At 45.3% G+C, this 25,599-nt stretch overlaps 1 long non-coding RNA gene across 2 annotated transcripts in view; it reads right to left on the bottom strand.

The window, feature by feature from the left end:
• Positions 1–25,599, bottom strand: part of LOC146811032 (uncharacterized) — a 233,128-nt gene that overhangs the window by 91,620 nt on the left and 115,909 nt on the right. The window lies entirely within an intron of this gene.

The raw sequence follows: 25,599 nt of genomic DNA, 5'->3' as shown, positions 1-25,599 counted from the left end.
AGATTGTGCTGCCAGCCGAGAAGTAAAGAGTGCTGCCCAAGGGTATTCACTCACTCACTCACTCACTCATGCACTCACTCACAGTAAAAGCAGCGCAGCTCCCCTAAAGTCCTGAACAGCGCGCTGCACTAATTTCTGGGGGCCAGCACATTTTTGTTTCATCAGACATTTACTGAGTACAAGAGAGAAAAAGCATTGGCATAGCCAATAGGTCTCGCCTTTGGGACCATATGTGTTTAGCCATGCAACAGTTGATGTTGTTGCAACAAGGATATTGTGCTGCATAACTAAATACTTATAAAGTCCCAAAAGCGCGACCCATTGGCTATGCCAATGCTTGTTTTACATTTGACAGCGATGGACATGGTGTGGTCAATTCACAAAAGCATTTATCAGTGTGTAAAGCAGTACTCCTCTAATACTTTTTAACGTACTCAAATTGCTTTGTGAATCGGCCATAATACATCAAAAAAAGTAATGACATGAGAATATTTAGGCAATATTCATATAGAATTAGTTCCTTTTTGAACGGACTGTGTCCTCCTGGCACTTTTAGCTCTTCGAAGTTAGACATTTTGAATCATTTACACAAAGACATTTACGAGTATGGAAAGTAGTACCCCTGTAGTGTTACTTCACGCACTCCTAAATGTAGTGTGGTGTGTGTTTTTTGTGTCGTGTGTCCACGGGCGCGTGTCTTTCTCTCTCCCTCTTTTACTTTTCCCTTTCTATTTACATGTTACTCTTTTCTCTCTCCCCTCTGGCGCCCCCTCTTGTCCTCTCCTGTTGGCAGCAGGTAAAAATTGCGCCATGAGAACATTGTCTCCTCGCAGCATGTGGGCCCGGGCTGCCAGCGGAAATCACTCCAGCAGTCAGGGCCGGGCAGGCGCTGCGTTGGCGCGGCGGTGTCAGCCGGCAGGGGAGTGCTGGAACACTGACAGCTCCTTCTGACTGGAGTGATTGCCTGCCCACTTACACGGCGCTAAATGTCTCTGAGAGGGTGGGGACGAGGGAGTGCAGCTAAGGGGGCTTCTGGCTGTCGACCTACATACCCGTTCGCCTTCCTGTCCCTGTTGTTCAGCTCGTGGCAGTGCCGAGTTCGAGGGCGGCACTGAGAGCACCGCTGTAAATCACACCAATTAGTCACTAGTGAGTCGCTGTGAAAACATATTCATGGAAAGCCCCGCTGGAAGAGCACGGGTAGAGAGAGAGCGAGCCTTCCAGGTTTATCCATCTCCTGGCTTTCGTATAGAAGTAAATCATTCACGTAGTTATGTAGTGCTTGATCTCACAGTTTCTGTAATTTCGAAGCGCTGTAGAGAAAAACAACGTGTTTTACATGTTGTATTGTCATTGGATTCATATAGCACTTACTACCACTAACTACCACGGGCGTTGAAGCGCTTTAGGACAAGTAGCGCGCTTTTATCCCCGTAGTTATTGATTTAGTTGTTTTTTGGGAATAGTCTTGGGCTCTCAGTATAATCATTCCATGCGTTTGCTTCAGCTTCTTTGTAGTAGGTTAGATTTATAGGTGGGATGTGTGACCCTTAGTGGAGGCTAGGAGAGTTCTAGAAAATGGGTGGCACTGGTAGGCTGAATAGAGGGGGCAGAGGACACTAGGCACTGCTAGGTTGTATGGGTATGGTTTCAGAGGGTGAGGTTCTGATCTATGAAATGAGATTTAAGGGATTTACAAAAGTACAAAAAAGGAGATTTAGGCATACTGGCATGCGACTTAGAGTTGGCTGTAATCAGATATGCAGAGGACAGAGGTAAACAGGGGGTCTTCGAATGAAAGAACGAAAAGGTTACAATTGAAAGTTTTAGATCAAGGTAAAATGTTCATGTGGGTTTAAGTATGTAGTTGGAATAGGCTTTTTGGGATAGCATGCAATCTGAGGATGCAAAACTGTAGAAAGAGATTGGAGAAACAAAACATCATTTTTTGCATGTGAGATGGTATTTTTGGCAGGCACTAGAATCAGACAAACCTGCAAGGATTGAGTTTGATTGGAACGGGAATGTTCCCTGCATAGTATAAGGGCTTCTACCCCTGCCCGCAGCACTGAACTGTGTGTACGTTGGGTATCCTGATTATCTGGAATCTGGGCATAAGGCTAGCCTAGCATGTGCACAGAGGCTTATGACTGTCCTTGACAATGCAAGGTCCAGGACATATTCATTGATTTGGAGGGGCGCACCAAGGGACAAGGGGCTACTGTCTCTGCCCTAGGCTTTATAGATACAGCAGCGTTGATAGCACAGCTTGATTTGGGATCTTATAGTTGACCAGGTCTTTTCTTCTAAGTCAGTGAGAGTGTGGCCTGCTGACTCCTCTTATGTAAAGTTCCACTGTGATGTGACACCCACCATGAGCTGATATTCTGTGTGTACGTCACATTTATGTGCAGTACATGTATGGTAAAGGGACTCTGTGTGTTGTATGAGTCTGAGTATTAGGGTCATTTGGATACCCCTAGAGCAGCATGGCACACGATAGACAATGAGGCAAACAGTAGAAGTATATTGTCTGCATTCCTGTGGCTGGAGGATGGAGGTCCAGGGACTAAAATGAGGAGGATGGAGACAAGGTTACCTTTAGAAATTCCATTAAGACTTTATCAGCAAAGGGCACCCGATTAATATAGCCTTATAGCCTGCTGCCAAGGGCTATACCGGTTGTTAAAAGCCCTGAAGCCGAGTTATAGCTGTGAGGGCTTATAGCAAGGATGACAGCCTTAAACAACAGGTGTAGCCTGAGACTTAAGTTCTATAAGGCTATTAGAACATTCAACTCACTAAGGGTGGAATGTTCTAAATTTAAAAGGGAAAAGCATGAAGATAAACACTAGAATGTTGGGGCTCTGGGCTTATACCAGCAATTATAGGCCCGAAGCTACTCCATTGTCTTCACTGGAGCTCTCAACATTCCAATTTTCTAATTCTTCCTAAGAAGCTGCCTTTCGGGTGATGTTCAAAGTGAGAGGTGGAACTGCAGTTTCTGTTGTTTAAAGTAAGGACGTTTCTCAGGCAGGCCTGTACTTTTGTCAAAAGGACGCAGCACAGCTGTGCAAGCCATTTCTCTCTGCCGAGCTGCGTCATTTTAAAAGCACAGGGATGCGTCGTATTAACAACAATTGGACACATCCGTGTGCTTTCCCATGCACTGGCACGCAATTGGCTGCCATGCGCCAGCGCAGACACTCTTACATCATGTTGCAAGGGTGCCTGCATTGCGGGGATGATTGTTTTTGTGCAGGAAGGGACACCTTCCTGCACAAAAACAATAATTGATGGCATTTTCCTATTTGCACGCATAGATAGAGGAATAAATGAGGATAATTAAAATATTTCTCCTCAATGCGCCACTCGTATGCCTCCCCTGGGGAGGTGTAGGATTCTGATGCATTCCCAGCTTTACAAAACATTGTAAATCTGGAGATGTGTCAGGTTCCATGGATGTCGCGGGAACACCCACAGCAACCCCCATGGAACGTGTTGTGCGAAAAGTCACACTGGGTGACGTTATGTGGTCTTGTATATATGGGCAAGCCCATTGCGCCGTCGGTGTGTTAAGAAACGTGACGCACCGGTGGATTGTAAATGAAGCCTCCTGTGTCTGGAGAGCACCCTGAGAAGGACTCTTGTAAGAGAACCTTCTCTAACCAGTTCTTTAGTTTAGTTAAACTTGTTAAAGGAAGGTATCCATTTTCCTTCAATTGACTATATTTCTAATCAATAGATCATTTGCGATGAGATAAGATTTACCACTCAATGCAAGAATGTGCACCATACGTTCACCGTCATGTGACAAGAATACGATAACTGATTTACATTACAGCAGAATAAATGTGTTACAGCGTCAGCACACTGTTTTCATTAATAAGAGACACGCTTGTCTCTTATCGGGCTCAGCTCTTTCAAGATGTCAGGATTAAAGAAGAAATTACCCGTTTTTATCACAGATAGGAGTGTTGGTGCGGAGAGCAGCAGATGTGAAGGGAGATGAAGTTCTCAGCACCTTACAACATGAATCACTAGAATCCTTTTCCCTGAAATCACCCACATTACAGACCCTTTGCATCTGCTCCTACAACCCGCAGCTACAGCCTCATGGAATAACTTGAAATCATTATATCACTCGCACTGCCTGATGGGACTCGTCTACACCCACCTCCTGCTGCCGGCTATCACCAGCCCTTCCTGACACATAATGGGCCATATGTATCAAATAAGCATTTTGCAATTACCAAATAGCAGTTTTTACCAAATTGCTATGTATGTAAGGAATCACCAAAGATTTAACGACTCCTTAATATTACTTCATAGCAATTTGGTAAATAGCGAACCACTATTAAGTAATATCACTCCATTCGTTCCTATGGGCCTTTCGGCCCATAGGTGGGAATAGTTTTGTATTAGCTAATTTGCGATTATCTAATTGGTAATCGCAAATTAGCTAATGCAAAGCCTAGGGTGCCTGGGGGCCTAATGCCGCCCTGAAGAACCCCCCAAAAAATAAATGTGCACATGTAAAGCGCATACATCTCCTAGGGTCATGTGTGTGCTACATGGCACTTTGAATAATGCAGTTTTGTGCATTTTTCAAAGTTTGCACATGGTTGCCAGGTAATTGTATTTTCCTAAATGCGCAGTTTGCATTTGGAAAATGCTTCATACATGTGCTAAGGGAATCACAATTTTTGTGATTACCTACAATTGTGACTACAAAGCCTTCTTACATCATGAAAGGCTATTTTGCATAAAGTGTTTATATATGTGGCCCAATATGACGGGAAGTCACCACTATTACAGAACAATAGGCAGCCCGCTTCACAACACTTTTTTTTGAGGGTGTAAACAAAAGGGATCGGGGTACTCCCGTCCTAAACATTGTGATGCACGGAAGTATAGCATCTACTTTTGTTGGTAATAAAGGGCAAAGGCTGCTGGTTGTGGTCACGCTGTGGATGGTTTGGTTGAGGTTGAAGGCCAGTTTGAACTAATGAATGTTTTAGAATGTGGACCATGCTTGAGCAGTGAGGTCCGGTACCCAGCTGCATTCAAGAGACCAAGCTGTGGCGGGACGCGCCCTGCTCCAGGAAACGAGATCCACTCCAGCCAACCGCTTGAGTTTTTTTAATCATACCATCAGCTGCATCACGTGGGGTCCTGGGAAGTGTTGTCACTTAGTGTGGCTGTTGAGGGCAATCGTCCTTCTTCTCTGACCCCGTCAGTGCTGCAGCACAGCCTGTGTACACCTTCGAGTTGCCTCTAACTGGCTTGAGGATTACCTTGATTTCACCCTCTGGCCTAGACATTCAGAGGAAGGGAAGAGATCGCTTTGAGGAGGACCCATTGAACACATCTTTCCAGCCCATGCGGTTCCAGAGATATTCACGTTTGAATCCCTGGTCCATACCTATCTCCAGATTTAACTTTACTGTTGTCTTTGGCTGTTCAGTTGCCGCTGGACCCGTGGGCATCCGTGGCACCCCAAGTCAGCAACATTTGCCGATTGCAACCAATGGTTCTTATGATGTTGAGCCTTGAACCATCTAGTTCCATAACATGAGTTTTCTGGTGTACTAGTACCGAAACCAGCTTCTAACCCAATGACTTAACAGTGGGCTAGCTGGACTGCCGTTGTCAGGGCCCCAAGGTTTTGGCTTTCCAACCAACGATGGGCACCTTGCTGCTTTTGTAGGTGTGCCCTTAGGCAGCTCTTTAGACCCAGAAGGATTTTATGTCAGGTGCATTGACACCAGATTAATATTCCTGAAACAGTAGCCGAAATTCAAAGCACCACTGGGCCAACAGACTGATACATTTGTCTGTGAAGTGTAGCACAATGAGCAGATACTCTTTTGAAAAGTTTATTTGTGAGGCTGTGTTTTTCCTGCTATTGTTTGCACAGTATTTTTTGCAAAAGGCCAGGAACTAGGGCCAGACGAACTAATGTACTGATCACAAAATGTGGTTGCAAATTGTGCACCGAAATTTTACTACCAGTACTGATTTTGTAAACCAACCTATGTACAATTAGTTCCACTTGCAAAATCACCCGTCGCAGGATGTCCCAGAACAGTATGCCTAATGAATCTTAATATTGCAACCCCTGTAATTGGCTACAAACTTAGGGATGGTCGCCAGCAAGGGTCAGCAGACAATAATACCGTTGTTTGCATTTCATAATTTAAAACTTTCTATTCTCATAGCAGGACATGCTCGTTAAAAGAATCAGTGTTGCTTTAAAAAATAAATGTTTCTCTTTGAAAAAAAACATCAGCGGGAGCAGGCATTCGTCCTCAGGACCCCTGGCTACTCACCTGATGCCGTCACCATGAGAGTTGGGGTCCCCATCCCCTTTGCGAACCCGTTACCATTTTCCATGAGGTGTCAGTGACTGTGCAGTGGTATGAGACTGGAACTGCAGTCGGAAACCACTTAAACATACCACACCAAATTGCAGTTTGGAAGGAACACTCCCTTTATGTTCATTCCAAATTGCGAGTCAGTATCTGTTGAAAAACCCATTCGTACGATTTGGAAAAAAATATATAATTGGGTTTTGAATATTACAAAAAGGGATTTTACAGTTGCAAGTCCAGTGATTTTGCAATTTGCAGGAGCTGCATATGCAAAATCCTTTAGAACATCTGGCTCTGTTTTGAGACTGCCAACTTGGGCTTTGCAAACACAGTCCAGAGTATGATTTTATCCTTCGACTCCAGTGTTAAGGATCTTTATAGCTCATAGCATGGGAGCGCTATAGTTACAGGGGGTCATATCTCTGTCAAGCAAGAATCTTGAGACTTCTGCCTTTGATTTATTATCAATTTATAATTAATGTGGTTTATTAATGTGCAGCAATTTACCCTTCCTTTGTAAAGTAAAAAGAAATTGAAGCAATTTTATTTAGTTACATTGTTGTGTTTAATGTGTTTTGAGGGCTTATACTTTATTCTAGCTCTTGAATAAGCCATGGGCTCATTGCTTAATTTGAGCCGGTGGTTTCAGGTGCCTGGAACCAGCACTTCATTCTCAGCACCAGCACTTATGATAGCCTGCCACATGGTGACGCTGTCTGTTAACTTAGAGATGAGCACAACAACACTTGTTTATTAATTCAATATGCAGTAAAAATGACAAACACCTGCAGCACATGCTATTTATTTAGCTGGAGGGGCTTGGGATAGTCTGAACTGTCACACTTGTAGGATTGTGATGGTTAGTAGTTGGGTTTGATACTGTCAGTGGAAGCGCTGGCACGGACAGTGGGTGCTGCAAGCTGCAGTGCCCCTGCAGAGAGCCCTGGCACTTATTATTATTATTTTTTTAAACAAATCAAACACTGCTTGGGCTACTCTGTCTTATCTTGAGAGAATACGTGTCCATTAGTCCTGAGGCCCCAGGACACCAGTTGTAATTGTTACAATTGGTGTGTGGTAACCTAAACTTATCTCATATCAACATAAAACAACCTATCTGCAATACTGCTTGTTAGCCAATGATTCTGGATCACATTTCAGAGTGGGGTACCGGCATCAGTGTTATATCACTAAACTCATAAGGATTGCGAAAAATCCAAGCGTCACACATAAAAAAGGTATAGCAAATGAGCAACGCCAGTTCAGCAGGAGAGTAGTATGGGTGTGGTATGTAGCCGGTGGTGCATTTTAGAGCACGCGGTTGCAAATATATTACTTAAGCATGGTGTGATAGCCATTGTCATTTACAGAAAGTCCTTTTTCTATTGAAATGGCAAACAAATTGAACAGACATGCAGTTTTACTGATAAAACTATGTAGCACTCAATCAATAATGTGTGGAAATCGAGTTTCAGCAAATATGTTTAATTTGCGCATCACCAAGTAAAGTGTATTGGTTACTTTAATCCAATTGTCTTTATTTAAATCACTCTTCAGAATTACAAAAATTACAGAATTCTGTTTGTGCTTTCCTAACTGCTTATATGCTTTGAAATATTTGTACAGTGTATTTACAGTATTTAAAATGTTGTTGTGTTAAAAACGTTATAAAAACAAGCATTGGCGAAGCCTTTCAGTCTCGCTATGAGAGCTATTAGCCTTGGTAATGTTTTGTAGCCATGCTGTACAAAAAGGTGCTATGGAACAGCCGGGGCGTATACTCTTTGTTTCCCAGTGAATTAGCTCTGGATGCAAAATAGCCCTTTTTAGGTTTTGCCTGCACAGCACTTCCGCTGTGCTTTAGAAATCTATTGTTTTTAATATAAACTTAAAAGGGACTTAAATCCCACCTCCTCTCTTTCCTGGCTTCTCATTGGTTCCACATACCTTTCCTCCATTTCTATTGGCTGTAGCATATTTTCCTGCATTTACCAATGCTTGCTACTTGTCTGTTTCTCTAATTAGTTTCCCGCCGCCAAAATACTGTTAACATCTGCTTTGGTGGAACAATATTTTCATACATTTCTGCCTTTTACTCTTGCAGCATATTTATAAAACAATTCATCACCAGAGAGATTAAGTGATTTGCATAGAATGACAGGATTTTGCGCGGCGCCGACTCTGACATTCGAACTGGGATCCCCAGCTCTCAAGTCAGCAGCTCTGACTGTGATGTCATGTGAGATGTCATCAGTGATGTCACTGACCATGTCATGAGTGATGTAATATGTGAGGTCATAAGCACTGCATTGCGGGGGCGTAAGTTATATTTAGCTCAAATAACTATATTTGCTGAATTTCTCTGGTTTTGTACGAGTTAAATGTCAGTCTATCTATAACGTCCCTGTAACCTTTAATTCTTTCAGTTAAAAAAATAAATATATATATATATATATATATATATATATATTATTTTTTTTAATAATTTTTTTAAATTATTTTTTTGTAACAAAGGACGCCGCACTCTGGAACTTGTCTTTTTATATTTTATTCCACAGAGCCCAGTCTGTCACACCGACGCGTTTCGGCCTGGCGGCCTTTCTCACGGTAGGTGGCACTACTTTTTTGCATCTGCTTTATTGCATTTCCTTTCAATATATTTTCCCTAAGACTTATGGGACATGTAGTTTCTGTGTAATTCGATACAAATCACATTGTGACAGTTACTTTCAGAATTGTATAAATCAATATCATGCATTGATACCTACATTTCGCAATCAGTGATATTCAATTATTATTCGACGCCTTGAAAACCAATTATGCTAAAAAACTTCCTCAAATGTCTGGAGAATTAGGAAGTGAATCTGATGTCAGTGGTAGCGAAAATGAGGCCACAACAAGCAAAAATATACCAAACACGGTTTATTTTTTAGAAGAGATGCGCCTTGTCAACCTGGATCAAAACCTCTCACGCAACCAGGGACAGGGCAGAGGCAGAGGGTCTGGAAGAGGAAATACAAAGTCTTCAGAAGCCTCAGGAAGACCAGACGATTGAAGCCTAAAAAGACAATACCCGCACAGAAATCGAACAAAGAAGAACTAATATCTGAAGATCTAATAATCAACTTATCGGACTACATCCCAACTAAAATAGAGTGTCAAGTATTAAACAAAGGCCTTTCGTTTTGTCCTCAAAAACATTTCATTTATACCGATACCAAAATTGACATGTATAAAGTACATACGCAAACTTAAACTAGCTAAAGCACATGCCAACAAACAAACATCTATCAATCAATCCCAAGATATTTCAGATTTGGCAAATGGTAAACTTTATAATGATGCATCATTAACAATTGAAGAAATACCACTGTTAAAAAATCTCTTTGACCTAGAAACTGGCTTGGAAGAAAATGAATCCACTGAGATAGAAGTACTTCAAAATCTCCAAATCAACACCAAACAACATGCGAGTAGTGGTCTCAAAAACAGATCAAAATATTGCCCGCAACTCCATCCAGGAAACAAAATTGATTCCTTTTCAGAAGCTGTCATGAATGAAATTGACAATATGGAGAAACTGAGAAATATGAAATCAAGAGAAAACATAACAGTCTGTGAGAATCAAGCAATTCAATCATTGGCCAATAATACAAACATAATAATCAAGCCCGCAGACAAGGGTGGAAACATTGTGATTCAAAATACAAATGATTATAAAAAAGAGGCATATCGACAATTACATGATCCTACTAAGTACAATAAGTTAACTACCAATCCGATACACAAAATGATTGAGGAAGTAAGAAAAAATCTGGATGAATGGCATGAACATAAGCTATTGGACATTGAAGAACGCACATTTCTCTTTAAGGAGAATCCAACAATTCCTACAGTATATTTCTTGCGAAAGTGCACAAAACTTTGATCAACCCTCCAGGTAGACCAATCGTGTCCTCATGTGACTCTGTATATGAGAACATTTCGTCATACATAGATCACTATTTTGCACCCATGGTCAGCAATCTAAACTCATACATCCAAGACACAGGAGACTTTTTACGAGTTCTTTCCAACATAGCATGGAATCCATCATATCTACTAATTACAATTGATGTGGTCTCCCTATACACATCCATTGAACACTCAGTGGGATTGAATGCCTGTGCATACTTTTTGAAACAGAGAAATATAAACAAACTGGAACACTCTGCCATGTTACTCACAATGACTCAGATGTGTCTTAATAACAATATCTTTCTTTTTGATCACAAGATCTATCATCAATTATGTAGGTGTGCTATGGGCATGTCCTTCTCCCCCAACTATGCGAATTTGACCATGGGGTGGTGGGAGAAGGAAATAGCCTGGGGCCCCTACAACAGCGCAGCCCTTGATAAGATAATACTCTGGACTCGATACATAGATGACCTGTTCTTAATTTGGAATGGTAACAAGGCAGAGTTCATGCAATGCTTCGAATCACTTAATCAAAATGAAATCGGACTCTCCTTCACCTGCACTGTGAGCCGCCATAGAATAGATTTTTTGGACATTACGGTCTATATAGATCAGGGACAAATACAAACTACATTGTATAGGAAGAAAACTGCTACAAATAGCATTCTTCATGCCCAAAGCTTCCACCCACAACCACTAATAAGAAGTATTCCTTTTGGAGAATTCATGAGGATGAGAAGAAATTGCTCAAAAGATGAAGATGTGGTAAGAGAAATAAACAACAGTGCGAATAGATTAAAGAAAAGAGGCTACAGAGAATGAGATCTAAACAAAAGTATGAAGAAGATCCAAACAATGACACGGACTGAAATTTTGATCAAAAAAACGAAACAACCACAAATCAATGATTTAAAACAATCGGCTCCAAGCTTAATATTATCATTCAGCAAGGAAGCTCACAAAATACGTCAAAGTGTGCAAAAATATTGGCCTTTATTACAACAAGATCAAGACATGGCCGAAATCATTGGCACTAGACCACAAATCACCTTCAGGAAGGCACAATCAATCAAAGATATACTAGTCCAAAGCCATTTTCAATCAAGAGAGAAAACACAGAATTGGCTAGAACAACAACAGAAAGGATTCAAAAAGTGTAACACCTGTAAAGCTTGTAAAATTGGCGTGAATAAGAAAAACATAAGAGATCCTGAGGGAAGAATAATTCTAATTAATCAAAAGATCACATGTACTACACAATTTGTGGTCTATGCGATTCAATGCAACTGTGGCAAGCTATATATAGGCAGCACTGTTTGTATGCTAAAAAAGCGAATCCTGGAACTTATCAGAGCTGTAAAAAACAAAGACCTAACATACGCCACTGCCAAACATCTATTAAGCTGCCAAGGTGGGAATTGGCGCAGCATGAGCTTCTTTGCCATAGATACAATTGAATACAACGAAAGAATGGGGGACCGAAAAAAGAAATTGAGGCAGTTGGAATCTAAGTATATTATCAGACTACGGACCAAGAATCCGAGAGGCATGAACTCTGATGAAGCACTTTATGTCCATCTATAATAACATTTAAAAAAAGTTGGACTATGTAAAGGGTTCTGACATTCCCATAATTTGATCATAATCTGAAAACATGAGCTGCAAAGCGAGATCTCTTTGCACACATATACGAGTAACAATAGGGAGAACTGTGTTAACCAACTAATGGGCACTAAACCCTATATAACAGAAATCCAAATGCATTGGAAATGATAATATCATTTCCAATGCTTTTATATTGATACAATTGGGGCATTATACATATAATTGTCCATTGTCATTTATAAGGAATAATAGTATACCTGGTAAATTACTCAAATTTTCGATTTTGATTTTTGACAACTAATTCGTAAATAATGCACAATCGGGTTTCAACTAAATAATTGAATATCACTGATTGCGAAATGTAAATATCAATGCATGATATTGATTTATACAATTTTGAAAGTAACTGTCACAAGGTGATTTGTATCGAATTACACAGAAACTACATGTCCCATAAGTCTTAGGGAAAATGTATTGACAGGAAATGCAATAAAGCAGATGCAAAAAAGTAGTGCCACCTACCGTGAGAAAGGCCGCCAGGCCGAAACGCATCGGTGTGACAGACTGGGCTCTGTAGAATAAAATATTAAAAGACAAGTTCCAGAGTGCGGCGTCCTTTGTTGCAAAATTGATTTTGGCTATTGGTTTGGCCCTACGCCTGCACCCGCTGTTGAGCGATCCGGTAACGAAACCACATTGAGGAAAAATAAATAAATATGTATATATAGAAGAGCGTCTTCTGTGTAGAAACTGCCTCCACCTGAACGGAAGTCGCTCCGTAACGGGAGGACCCCACAGAAGCGGGTCCTGTTAAATTCTAGCAATTCCTTCTTAATCCTTAGGAGGAAAAACGAAGCCGTGTGCGGTTCTTGGATTCTTTATTCAGCCACTCTGCCAAACGCGTTTCGAGTGCAACGCACTCTTGTTCACTGACATTGTCAGTGAACAAGAGTGCGTTGCACTCGAAACGCGTTTGGCAGAGTGGCTGAATAAAGAATCCAAGAACCGCACACGGCTTCGTTTTTCCTCCTAAGGATTAAGAAGGAATTGCTAGAATATATATACACATATACAGATTATATCACTTATGACATGGTCAGTGAAATCACTCATGACTTCGCTGATGACATCTGAAATGACATCACTCATGACATCATCCAGTGATTGTGATTGTTATCTAAAACTTACTGAGTGTTAAACATATATACTAAGGTACGTGGCTGTGGGAGTTTCTATATGGGCGAGTGAGTTGGTGTGTAAGTGGTGTATACCAGAGTGAGTGGGTATGTGAGGGACTGGGTGTGTCAGTGGGTGTATGAGTAAGTGAGTAGCTGTGTAAATATCTCCATGGGTGAGTGTATATAAATATATATATATATATATATATTACCTACTGGCGGTCGCCAGTAGGTAGTTATAGTTAGGACCACGTTTCCATAGGAAATCCGCAACATTCTATTTTGAATAACTTTGGCGCCGGTTGACGAATCCTCGCGAATTTTTCAAAATAGGTGGGGCGCTACGCTCCGCTCCTACCCTGAAAGTCTCGGGGGGATTCGTCAAGCGGGGGCTGAGATAAAAGGGGGGTCCCAAAACGCGTTTTTCCCATGCATTTTTCCATAGGACCTTTAGACACAGCTACAGCCCGAACGGCTGAACAGAATTACTTGACATTTGGCAGAGAGGTAGTCCTCAGGTCAAGGAAGTGCCTTTTGTAGGTTTGGTGTAAATCTGTTCAGTAGATTCTGAGAAAATAGCCTTTAAATCAATATATATATCTGAGCCAGCTTACGGTGCGCTTACGATACGCTTACCGTACGCGTACGGTGGCGTGCGCGAGCGCGATTCTGATTGGCCCTTAGATCTTAGTAAACATTCGAATCGGTCGAAACCAGGAAGCGGCGGCCGCCATTTTCTCTCTCGCACTCTGAGGGGGGAGCTGATAAACAAATGCCAAAAACATATAAAGGGGCTGTTTAGACAGTGCCCATGCACATAACCATGTTAGTTGAGTCTTCAAAGATCCCCCAAGGCAAAAAACGGTAATTTTTTATTTTTCGAAAATTTCGCCGATTACGCTTACCGTACGCTTACCGTACGCGTACGGTAAAAAATTATAAAAAAAACTCTCTCCACCCCGTGTGCAAATGGTGGCCGAAGGCCACCATTTGTGCATGGCATATAAGAGCACAGCATTTCCCAAAAAAATTTCAACAGATTACCTATCACAAGGAAGCGCATAATACGTCCTCCATGTGCGCACGGTGCGCGAAGCGCATCGTGCGTACATGGCCCATCTAGCGTAACGTGGGCACGCGGTGCGCGTAGCGCACCGCATGCCCACCGTGCGTGCACGGCACTAACTGCGTAAAGTGGGCGCGCACGCCACGAATGGCGTAAAGTAACTTAGCATTTAAAAAACCGTACAAATTCACTGAAAAAACCATAGGTTTCACACACGTTATAGTTAGGAATTAGCATTTAAAAAACCTTGCAAATTCACTGAAAAAACTTTCCGCTAACTATAACATGTGTGAAACCTATGGTTTTTTCAGTGAATATATATATATATATATATATATATATATATATATATATATATATATATATATATATATATATATATATATATATATATATATATATATATATAAATATATAGATGAGATGACCTCACTCAGGTAAGTTTCTTGTTGAAATGCCGTTTGTTTCGCTCATTCGCACTCGCCTGCACCTGGGCCCGAAATGCCGATTGACACCTCAGCAGGACTGCGACCAGTGCAGCGGGGTCACACTCGCGGCTCAGGCGGGGCCGCAATTATCAAACCACAAAGTTGCCTGTGATGAGATGACCAGTTTCTTTCTTGCCACCATTTATTGAGCAAAGGCAGATACAGCAGCGGAAATTGTTGTGGCAACACCAACTTCTCCGTGATAGGGGGCCCCCTACCCTGGCAGGGCGACCTCGGACATGCAGGAACGGAGTGTCCTGCTACTTGCACCCAGCAACATAAAAAATTCAACCGAGGCTCGACTTCAGAGACAAAGTGCTTTAATAGTGCAGGGCGGCAGCCAATCAATTACTTCCAGACGCGTTTCAACTGTTCATTCAGTCTTAATCATTGGAGAGCCTTCTCTGGTAACCAATGGGGATGCACTACCTGGTGTCTCAATCCTCCATTTCCCAGGATGCACTGTGGAAGCAAAATGCAAAATTCTTTTCAAGCTGCCAAGCAATTGTCTTATGTAAATTATTTCTGTGCTTCGCAGTCTTGTATTACAAATTGATTTGTGCACTCACAGGGCATCTTTGCTCGTTGTGCTGCCACAGATGAAATGTCATTTAGAAAGCACCTGTCTCCAAAGCCAGCTTTAGGAAGTAGAATACTCCCCAAGCATCCCTTGCTTGCCTCCATGCGGTAAACTGTATCAGGGAAATCCTTTCTTTTCCGACTTGAAGGCGGGCGGGTCATGCCCCCTAAATTCAATTCCAACACCAACTTCTCCGTGATAGGGGGCCCCCAACCCTGGCAGGGCGGCCTCGGACATGCAGGAACGGAATGTCCTGCTACTTGCACCCAGCAACATAAACAATTCAACCGAAGCTCGACTTCAGAGACAAAGTGCTTTAATAGTGCAGGGCGGCAGCCAATCAATTACTTCCAGACGCGTTTCAACTGTTCATTCAGTCTTAATCATTAGAGAGCCTTCTCTGGTAACCAATGGGGATGCACTACCTGGTGTCTCAATCCTCCATTTCCCAGGATGCACTGTGGAAGCGAAATGCAAAATGATAATGATAAAACCAAAGGTTGCAGAGATGTAATAGTTAGACTAACATTTCTCTTCTATAGTTAGACTGACATTTTACTGGTACAAAACCCGAGAAATTCAGCAGCTATACACCCCCACAATGCACTGCTTATGACCTCACTCATGACATATATATCAATATTACCCACTGGCAATCGCCAGTAGCTAGTTATAGTTAGGACCATGTTTCTATAGAAAAAGCGTATTTTGACTTGCCTATATCTTTGGCGCGATTTGACGATTATTTACAAAAGTTTCCCATAAAAGTATCATAATGAGTCTTGTTGTGCATGGAAAGTTTCAGTGTGATACACCACGTGGCGGTCGAGAAAAAGGGGGGGGGGTCCAAAAAAAATAAGATTCCCCATGTTACATCCCATAGGAACTTTGAACACGACTACAGCCCGAATCGCTGGATGGAATTACACCAAATTTGGCAGGAAGGTATATTTTGGTTCACAGATCACGCTTTCAATCATCCAGTGTAAATCTGTTCAGTAGTTGTTGAGAAATTTAATGGAATGCAAATAAGGATATCTGAGCGGAGTCTAAGCACAGATGCATGGTGAGATCTGACTGGCTGCTAGCACTTCAACCAGGAAGTGTTGGTAGCCATCTTAGAACACGGCTTCAGCCGAGTTCCACATAAAATGTTTTTAAAAAAGAAAAGGGGACAAGGTAGAAATACCTTGACCTCCTAGGTGTGGTGGTGGGGCCCCCCTGTGACCCTGACAGGGCTAAAATCAATTTAAAAACAAAATTGCTGCAAAAACGCTATGGAGCCGAGCCAAAATGTAAAAAAAAACAAGCACAGGCTCCTGAGTTTGTTTTGAATACAGTCCAAAGAGAGCCAAGTCCTGGGGGCATTTTTTTTAAAAGGAGAGGGCACACTGGGTCCTCCTCCTAAGGCTCATTTGGCCCCGGGGGCCCACCACCTCCCCTGGGCTTTATTGATAAAAATGATGGGATGCACAGGGCCACCCTCTATGGGCTCTATAAGCGCGGGAACCACCACATCCCCAGGCATAAAGAAAGATTGATGGGGGACCGTGCAAACCCCCCCCCCACGATTCCTCAAAGCTAAATAACACCTAATGGGGGGGCCCTGGTGACCTCCACCTCCCAGGGCTAAACTATTATGTTTTTAAATGGGAGAAGGGCTGCGCACCCTCCACCTCCATGGGGCCGGCTCGTACAGGTCAAAGGCGGGTGGCCGCGCGACCCCACTCCTGGAGGCAATAATGGCTTTGACAGCTCACTCCAAGTCAGAGCAGAAATGAACTCCGCTCTCAGCAAGCGAGAGCAAGCAAAAAGAGGCAAGGTAAAGGTCAGAAGTGAGCAGAAAAAATGCATAAACTAGGGGTGGGTGGTAATCTGCACAGCCTGCGGAGTTTGTGGAGTTGTGCCACTCCACGCTCCACTTGGAATGCGGAGTTCAGCAAAGACTCCTCCAGCCGCCGGACGAGCAGAGTTTATCAGCGTGGTCACCCCTATACTTCATCCCCCAACCACTAATCTGCCAGGAGGTGTGTTTGCAGAGTGGCTGAGAAAGAGGCTGGGCCTCTGATGAAGGCCCCATCAAACTCGCTGTGGGGGAATTACATGTGGCAACAATAGGGGTTCTTTGCCTCCAATAACCCTCAAAAGCCAAGGCGAGTTCATCCCCCGACCAGTAGCGCCCCAGAAGGCCCGTTTGCAGAGTGGTTGAGAAAGGGGACGGGGCCTCCAAGGTCTCAGCAATCCCGCTGTGGGGGATGAGCTTGTGGCAACAATAGGGGTTCTTTGCCCCCAACAATCCTCAGCAGCCACGGGGAGTTCATCCCCAATCAGTAGTGTGCCAGGAGGTGTGTTAGCAGAGTGGTTAAGAAAGGGACAGGCCTCTGAAGAGATCTCAACAATTTCATTGTGGGTGACATATTAGTGGCAACAAAAGGGGTTCTTGGCCCCCAATGACCCTCAGCAGCTAAGGAGACTTCATTAGGGGTGGCAGAGCAATACTCCGCCCGCTCACTGAACTTGGCGGAGTTTTTCAGTAACTCAGCAAAATTGCGCAGAGTGTAACTCTGTGAGCTCCACCAGGACTACAGAAAACGAGCAAATAATTAGCAGAACCTACTCAGGCACTCAAGCACCCACTCACAGAACAACTCAGACACTCTTACAGCCACTCACAGACGCATTCACTCATGCACCCACTCACAGATACACTCTGACATGTACACCCAGACACTGACACAGTCAGACACTCATGCTTTCATTTACAGAGTCACGCATACTCTCTCTCTCATGCACTCCCAGATCTACTCAGAGACTCACGCACCATCTTACAGACCCTCTCAGAGATTCACACACCCACTCAGACACTCATATACCCACTTACAGCCCACTCATACTTTCTCACACCCACATACAGAACTACTCAGACACTCATACACCCACTGAGACACTCATGCATTCACTCACAAACTCGGTGTCAAAGGTTAGTGGTTACAGTTAGGAATTTAAAAAAATAAAAAAATCGAATTCACTTAAAAAATTAGGATTACGGGGACGTTATAGTAAGGAAATAGATTTTTTTTAAAGTAGAAATTCACTGAAAAAAACAAAGGTTACAGGGATGTTATAGTTCACTAAGAAAAGCAAAGGGTAGGCTGAAATTTCACTTGTACAAAACCAGTGAAATTCAGCAGTTATAGTTACTTGAGTGAACTATAACTTAGGCTCCTGCAGCACACTGCTCATAACCTCACATATTACATCATGACATGGTCAGTGACATAACTCATCACATCACTGATGACCTCTCAAATGACATCGCTGATGACATCCACAGAACCACTCACACACCCACTCACACCCCCATACAACCTCTCATATGCTCACTCACACAACAATGTACATACCCATTCACAGACCCATACAAGTACTTACACAACCACTCACTTATCCATTAAGCCATTCACACACCCACTCACTCACTCACTCATAGAGCCTGATTATACAACTAGTCACTCACCCATACAGCCACTCACACTGCCATACACTCACCCATACAGCCACTGACACACCCAGTTATTCACCTATACAGCTACTCCCACACCCATTCCCCCACTCACTCACCCATATGGCCTCTCAGTAGAGCCACACACTCAACCATACAGCCACTCATACACTCACTCACACACCCACACAACCACTTATATACCCATTCACACATACACACAACCACTCACACAGCCACTCACATATACAGCCAGTCCCACAGACACTCACGCTTCCATACAGCCACTCACACATCAACTCACTTGCCCAAACATTCACTCAAACAGTCACTCACTCACCCATACAGACACTTACATCCCATTCACTAACTCATACAGCCATTAAACCTCCCTCACCCATACAGTCACTGGCACACCCACTCACCTACCCATACAGCCACTCTCACAACCACTCGGTCACCCACCCATACAGCCACTGATACACCCACTTACCAATGCAGCCACTCACACAGCCACTAAGTCACCCACACAGCTACTAAGACACCCACTTATACACCCATACAGCCACTCATACACCTGTATGGTCACTCACACACAGTTACACACAGTCACACATGTTAAAAAAAGAATCTCTCATTAGTAGTACACAAAGTAGTAGTACACAGAGTATACTAATTTAACTTTTGTTGTACCTTAGTATATATGTTTAACACACAAAAACTTTTAGCAAACACTCAAAATCACTGGATGATGTCATCAGTGATATAATCAGTGATGTCATTTGAGATGTCATCAGTAATGTCACTGACCCTGTCATGAGTTCATGAGTGATCCAAGAAGTGAGTTCATAAGCAGTGCATTGTGGGGGCGTAAGCTATAGTTATCTCAGGCAACTATAACTGCTGAATTTGTATGAGTGAAATCTGAGCTTAACTACAACGTCCCTGTAATAGCCATGCCTGTCCTGTCCTGTCCTCAAGCTCCCTTACATTCTTTATGTAGCTCCCTGCATCCTCATCTTACTGACTGTCTCTTGCTATATACTCTTTTTTCTCTAACCTCTTGCTCCTGCTTATATCCACCTACCTTTTTAGGTCTCGGGACGATCCGGTCTGCCGAAGGCAGAACCGGAATTCCAGAGAATTAATGTTTTGGAGAAGAGGGGCTTGAACCCGCCCCTCTTCTCTCCTCTTCTCCATTGGAGAAGAGGCTTTGTCTCTCCGAACAGGCCCCGTCCTTTTCGGTTTCGGGGGCGTGTTTTTTGCTACTTTTCTAATTTTCTCCTCCAGCCAATGGCAAGAGGAGAGAAAAGAAAAACACGCCCCCGAATCCGAAAATGACGTGCTTGAGGCTTTGCCTTGAATTCCCACGCAGATTATATCACTTCTCTGCTGCTTCAGATGTCGCTTTAAGTTTAGGCTTTTTGTTCCTCAATGTGTACATTATACCGCGTTAAATCAAACAAGTAAATCAGCAAATAAAAATAATCCCATCCATCACATTGAATGGATTTTTAATCAGGACCAAAGGTGGTGGAGAATCCCAAAAGGTTAATTATGGAAAACGAGACCCGCTTTATTGAAAACATTGATGATTTAGACAACATTTTGAAAGGGGAAAGATTTCAACTCCGTTAGGATTGGATGTTTGTCGCAAAAACATACAATAATTTGTAGATTACGAGTTCTAATCCCGCCACAGCCACATAATAGTTTCAAATTTGATAAATTGAGTATTATTAAATCGTATTGTTAAAAGCAGACCAATTAGGAATTGTGATTAGGCGCCATTACATTTAAAAAAATATATTTTTCTAAATTAGAGTCTGTCGCTGACCGAAGAGGTGCGTGGTTGAGGTCGGTTGGGTTCCGCACCCGCGGCTGATGTACGTTCGGAGACATTTGAAAATCCCCCCGAGTAGCGCCTTGGTTCGGAGGGAGGAAGGGGCATGATACAGCAGGAGGAGGAGGGAGAGGAAAGGGGCGTTAGGGGCGACATGTCAGGGATGGGCCGGCTGGGAGCCGACAGCGAAGACGACTTACCCCTACCCTTCTACCCTCTAGCCCTCCCGCAGTCACCGCAGCAGAGCCCACTGCCCCACCCGGAGGCCTGGAGCAGCTCCATGGCTTCCGCAGACATCGCCCGGCAGTTGGTGAGTTAAACTGAACAGGGTGGGGGTCAGAGGAGAGGGTGGCTCCGACTACAGAGATTGGTCGCTGGGCACTTTTTTGTTCGGTTACTTGTGGACACTTTCTTTCGAGTTTTCGATACTCAGAAGACTTGGGCCCTTCCTCGAAGCTGGGAATGTTCGGTTTCCCGTGGGAGTCCGGAGCTGGGGTGCGGTGCCGCCTCCTCTGTCAGCCACAGACCGGGCTGCATGCGCGTGCGTGACCCGTCCTCAGCTCTGTGGTCATCATTACTTTCATTCAGGGGAAAAGTAAAACTACTTCAGAAGGTGCGGTTCTTCTGAAAGACTTTACTAGCTTGTAAAGGTTTACTCCTACAATATATTGAGTGTGAAAAAACCACAAACGTTGAAGAGTATTCTGCCTCACACTTTTTTTTCAGGCATTGAAATAATCATAACAGTGATTCTAACTGATAGGAAAGAATTAAAGACATATACGCTGATAAAAACCATAGAGGACAAGCATTTACAATGCAACGGTCTCGGCATTGTTAAAGTTAGAGCTATTGGCATTGCTCATGACAATGCCGTTTCTTTAAATGTTTTAAAAACAAAAACATAAACAAAAATAATGTCATGAGCAATGCCAATAGCTCTAACTTTACCAATGCCGAGACCATTGCATTGTAAATGCTTGTTATATGTATGTAGCCACTAAGTATTTTTTATGTGCTCTTAACTTGTTAACTGGCTGGAAGCTACACTTTGTGTAAATGATTGATATTAGATTGAAATTTATCCCAATCCCAATTTCTTCCATTAATCAGTCAAATTCTGTTCCGTCATGTGTTTTTTAATGTTGCTTACATAATGACTGCAAAATGCTTGACGTTTCTCCTTCAGGGTTTGGCGTATAAAAACTGCTTCTGGTGCTCTGTGACTCCGTTTTCATGACCGATCTCTCATTCTTTCGTTGCATATTTCTTTTTGTTTTTCTTTCAGCAGTTTTTTATTGGTTTCCTTTCAGTACGTATTCGTGCCTCTAATTTTCGTGTGCTTTTCGTTTTCTCGCTTCTTTCTCTCTCTTGACATCGAGTTCGTGTATTGATTCTTTAAAGTATTTTTCTTTCTTTTTTTCCCTTTTTTCTTTACTTCACTACCCTTATGTTCTTTTTCTTTGTTTCTTTCTTGATTGGCTTCATTTTGGGGCCACTTTTCATTCTCCTAACTTCGTTTTTTTCTGTTTTATTGTATCTCTCTTTTACATGCTGTTTCACACAGGTTCCTTACCTAGCTTTCTTTTTTTCTGGCTGGAACTGACTTTCATCATTTTTACGTTACTCTTTTTCTTTGTATAGTTGGGCATGCCACTGAAGGTTGAAGCCAGGTTTGAGCCAGGTGCCTAGCTCTAGATCAGCTTGAGGTCCCCATGGACCCCTGAGCCGAAAAAACAGAGCGTTAATGTAGCTTTCACCTGCCACACACTCTCTTATCTCATTCTCCAAGCGCTCCCCGCCTATCCCTCATGCAGCAGATATTGAAGGCCTGCGGAAGTGTTGTGAAAGTAAGTGCTCAAATATGCACATTATGCTAATACATTTTCAAACAGTTCCCGTACCCAGTATTTTCATAGCATTCTACAGGGTGTTGACATTTGTTTTTGCTATTTTCAGTAATTGCCCTCACTGCAATGTTGAGCCTCTCTTGAAATTGCTCATTGAAGAAGTCAGAGGAAGGCGGTTATATCAACATTAAAGTAGAGTGCCCTTACCTTCCCTTTAGTAAACTTTGTGATTTGTTTTTCCATGCTTTTTGTATGCATTTGATTTAACTTAACATACCAATATAATAAGTACGGATTTCCCTCTTCAAATAATTAAACACCAAGCATTAAATTCTTATGTAAAATGGGATAGAGAAAGGGGTACCTATCTAGTGGCTGAATTTCCCATTTTGGAAGGAGGAAATCTGACTTGAGTCCCAGCTTCCCCGGCTGCCCATGGCAATTACTTTACTTCACTGTACCTCCGTTTGCTTCTTCATTACATTTGAGAGCACCTTGAAATACACCAGTTCATGATGTGCGCTGTGCAAAAACCTGTTGTGTTTGGCTTAACAGATGGCAATTTTGCCCCACTTACAGTAGCAACCTAGGCACCATATGGAGGGTGTATGACAAGTGACTTGTCTCTTTTGTTCATTAATTGCATCATAATCCGAGCTAATGGAGGGCATGAAAGTTCATGTTTAGAAACAATCAATTCTAATAAGTGCCGATCACTGCAGTGATATTATGGAAGTTGCAAAACACCCACATTATCAATGCACTTTTTGACTATGAAAGAGTCTCTATCAAATTATTACATGGTGTTTTTTGCTTTTCAGATATTTTGATGACTCAGCTTGTGCATAGTTTCTTCGAGCCAAACCAGATCATGGCTCATCTCTAACTCAGCTCTCCCTATTGATTTGCTGCCTCGCCCACCTCTACTTCTCAGTTGCCCTTTTGTATATGTTTCTTCTTACCCTAACTGTTTACTTTATTAGGGCTCATATGAGCGCATGCATTGTCGCTTGTGAGGCATTTTGTTAGCTTCAAGGGGACTTGTAGCCTGCCCATCACTTGCCATTTGTCGACTTCATTGTTAGTTTTATTTGCTGGCTCCTGTTTGCCCAGCGCATGTTGCTTTCACGTTCTGTTCGTGTGTTTTCCTTCTCCCTGGAGCATCAACCAGGTACTGCTAGGGGTGGGCAGAAAACTACGCTCCGTCAGCGTAGCAGATAAAGCCAGCCACTCCTGCACACCGGCCCGGTCCCTGCTTCTGATAGCAGCCAGGCCGGAGAGAGCCTCCCTGGGCCCCGGTGGACCCCTGTCTCCAGCACCTAGACCCTCGGCTGTCTTGCAGGACGGGGGTGGCTCACGCACCCCGGGGCCCGCCGGACGGTGCAAGAGCCCCGGGCCCGGTCCCAGCTTCAGAACCCTAGCCAGGCCGGGGAGAAACTCCCTGGGCCCCGGTGGACACCCTTCCCCAGCACATGGACCCTCGGCTGGCTTGCAGGACGGGGGGCTCCCGCTCCCTGGGACACTGGGACGGAGCACAAGCCCCGGACCCGGGCCCAGCTTCCGAACCCTAGCCAGGCCAGGGAGAGCCTCCCCGGGCCCCGGTGGACACCCTGTCCCCAGCGCCCGGACCCTCGGCTGGCTTGCGGGACAGGGGGCTCCCGCACCCCGGGAACGGAGCTCCAGCACCGGGCCCGGGACCAGCTTCCGGACCCCCAGCCAGGCCGGGGAGAGCCTCCCCGGGCCCCGGTGCACACCCGTCCCCAGCGCCCGGACCCTCGGCTGGCTTGCGGGACAGGGGGCTCCCGCACCCCGGGACGGAGCTCCAGCACCGGGCCCAGCTCCCGGACCTCCAGCCAGGCCGGGGAGAGACTCCCCGGGCCCCGGTGGACGCCCTGTCCCCAGCGCCCGGACCCTCGGCTGGCTTGCGGGACAGGGGGCCCCTGCACCCCGGGACGGAGCTCCAGCACCGGGCCCAGCTCCCGGACCTCCAGCCAGGCCGGGGAGAGCCTCCCCGGGCCTCGGTGGACACCCGACCCCAGCGCCCGGACCCTCGGCTGGCTTGCGGGACAGGGGGCTCCCGCACCCCGGGAACGGAGCTCCAGCACCGGGCCCAGCTCCCGGACCTCCAGCCAGGCCCGGGGAGAGACTCCCAGGGACCCGGTGGACACCCTGTCCCCAGCGCCCGGACCCTCGGCTGGCTTGCGGGACAGGGGGCTCCCGCACCCCGGGAACGGAGCTCCAGCACCGGGCCCGGGACCAGCTTCCGGACCCCCAGCCAGGCCGGGGAGAGCCTCCCCGGGCCCCGGTGCACACCCGTCCCCAGCGCCCGGACCCTCGGCTGGCTTGCGGGACAGGGGGCTCCCGTACCCCGGGACGGAGCTCCAGCACCGGGCCCAGCTTCCGGACCCCCAGCCAGGCCGGGGAGAGCCTCCCCGGGCCCCGGTGGACACCCGGTCCCAGCGCCCAGACCCTCGGCTGGCTTGCGGGACAGGGGGCTCCCGCACCCCGGGACGGAGCTCCAGCACCGGGCCCAGCTCCCGGACCTCCAGCCAGGCCGGGGAGAGACTCCCCGGGCCCCGGTGGACGCCCTGTCCCCAGCGCCCGGACCCTCGGCTGGCTTGCGGGACAGGGGGCCCCCGCACCCAGGGACGGAGCTCCAGCACCGGGCCCAGCTCCCGGACCTCCAGCCAGGCCGGGGAGAGCCTCCCCGGGCCTCGGTGGACACCCGACCCCAGCGCCCGGACCCTCGGCTGGCTTGCGGGACAGGGGGCTCCCGCACCCCGGGAACGGAGCTCCAGCACCGGGCCCAGCTCCCGGACCTCCAGCCAGGCCCGGGGAGAGACTCCCAGGGACCCGGTGGACACCCTGTCCCCAGCGCCCGGACCCTCGGCTGGCTTGCGGGACAGGGGGCTCCCGCACCCCGGGAACGGAGCCGCACCCTGGGACGGAGCTCCAGCACCGGGCCCAGCTTCCGAACCCCCAGCCAGGCCGGGGAGAGCCTCCCCGGGCCCCGGTGGACCCTCTCTTCCCTAGCGCCCGTACCCTCAGCTGGCTCGCAGGACGGGGGGGCTCCCGGGCTCTGGGACGGAGCCGCACCCTGGGACGGAGCTCCAGCCCCGGGCCCAGCTTCCGGACCTCCAGCCAGGCCAGGGA

Source organism: Triturus cristatus, chromosome 7, assembly GCF_964204655.1.
Source record: "Triturus cristatus chromosome 7, aTriCri1.1, whole genome shotgun sequence".
Taxonomy (NCBI): Eukaryota; Metazoa; Chordata; class Amphibia; order Caudata; family Salamandridae; genus Triturus; species Triturus cristatus.
This window is presented reverse-complemented; position numbering and strand designations above follow the sequence as displayed.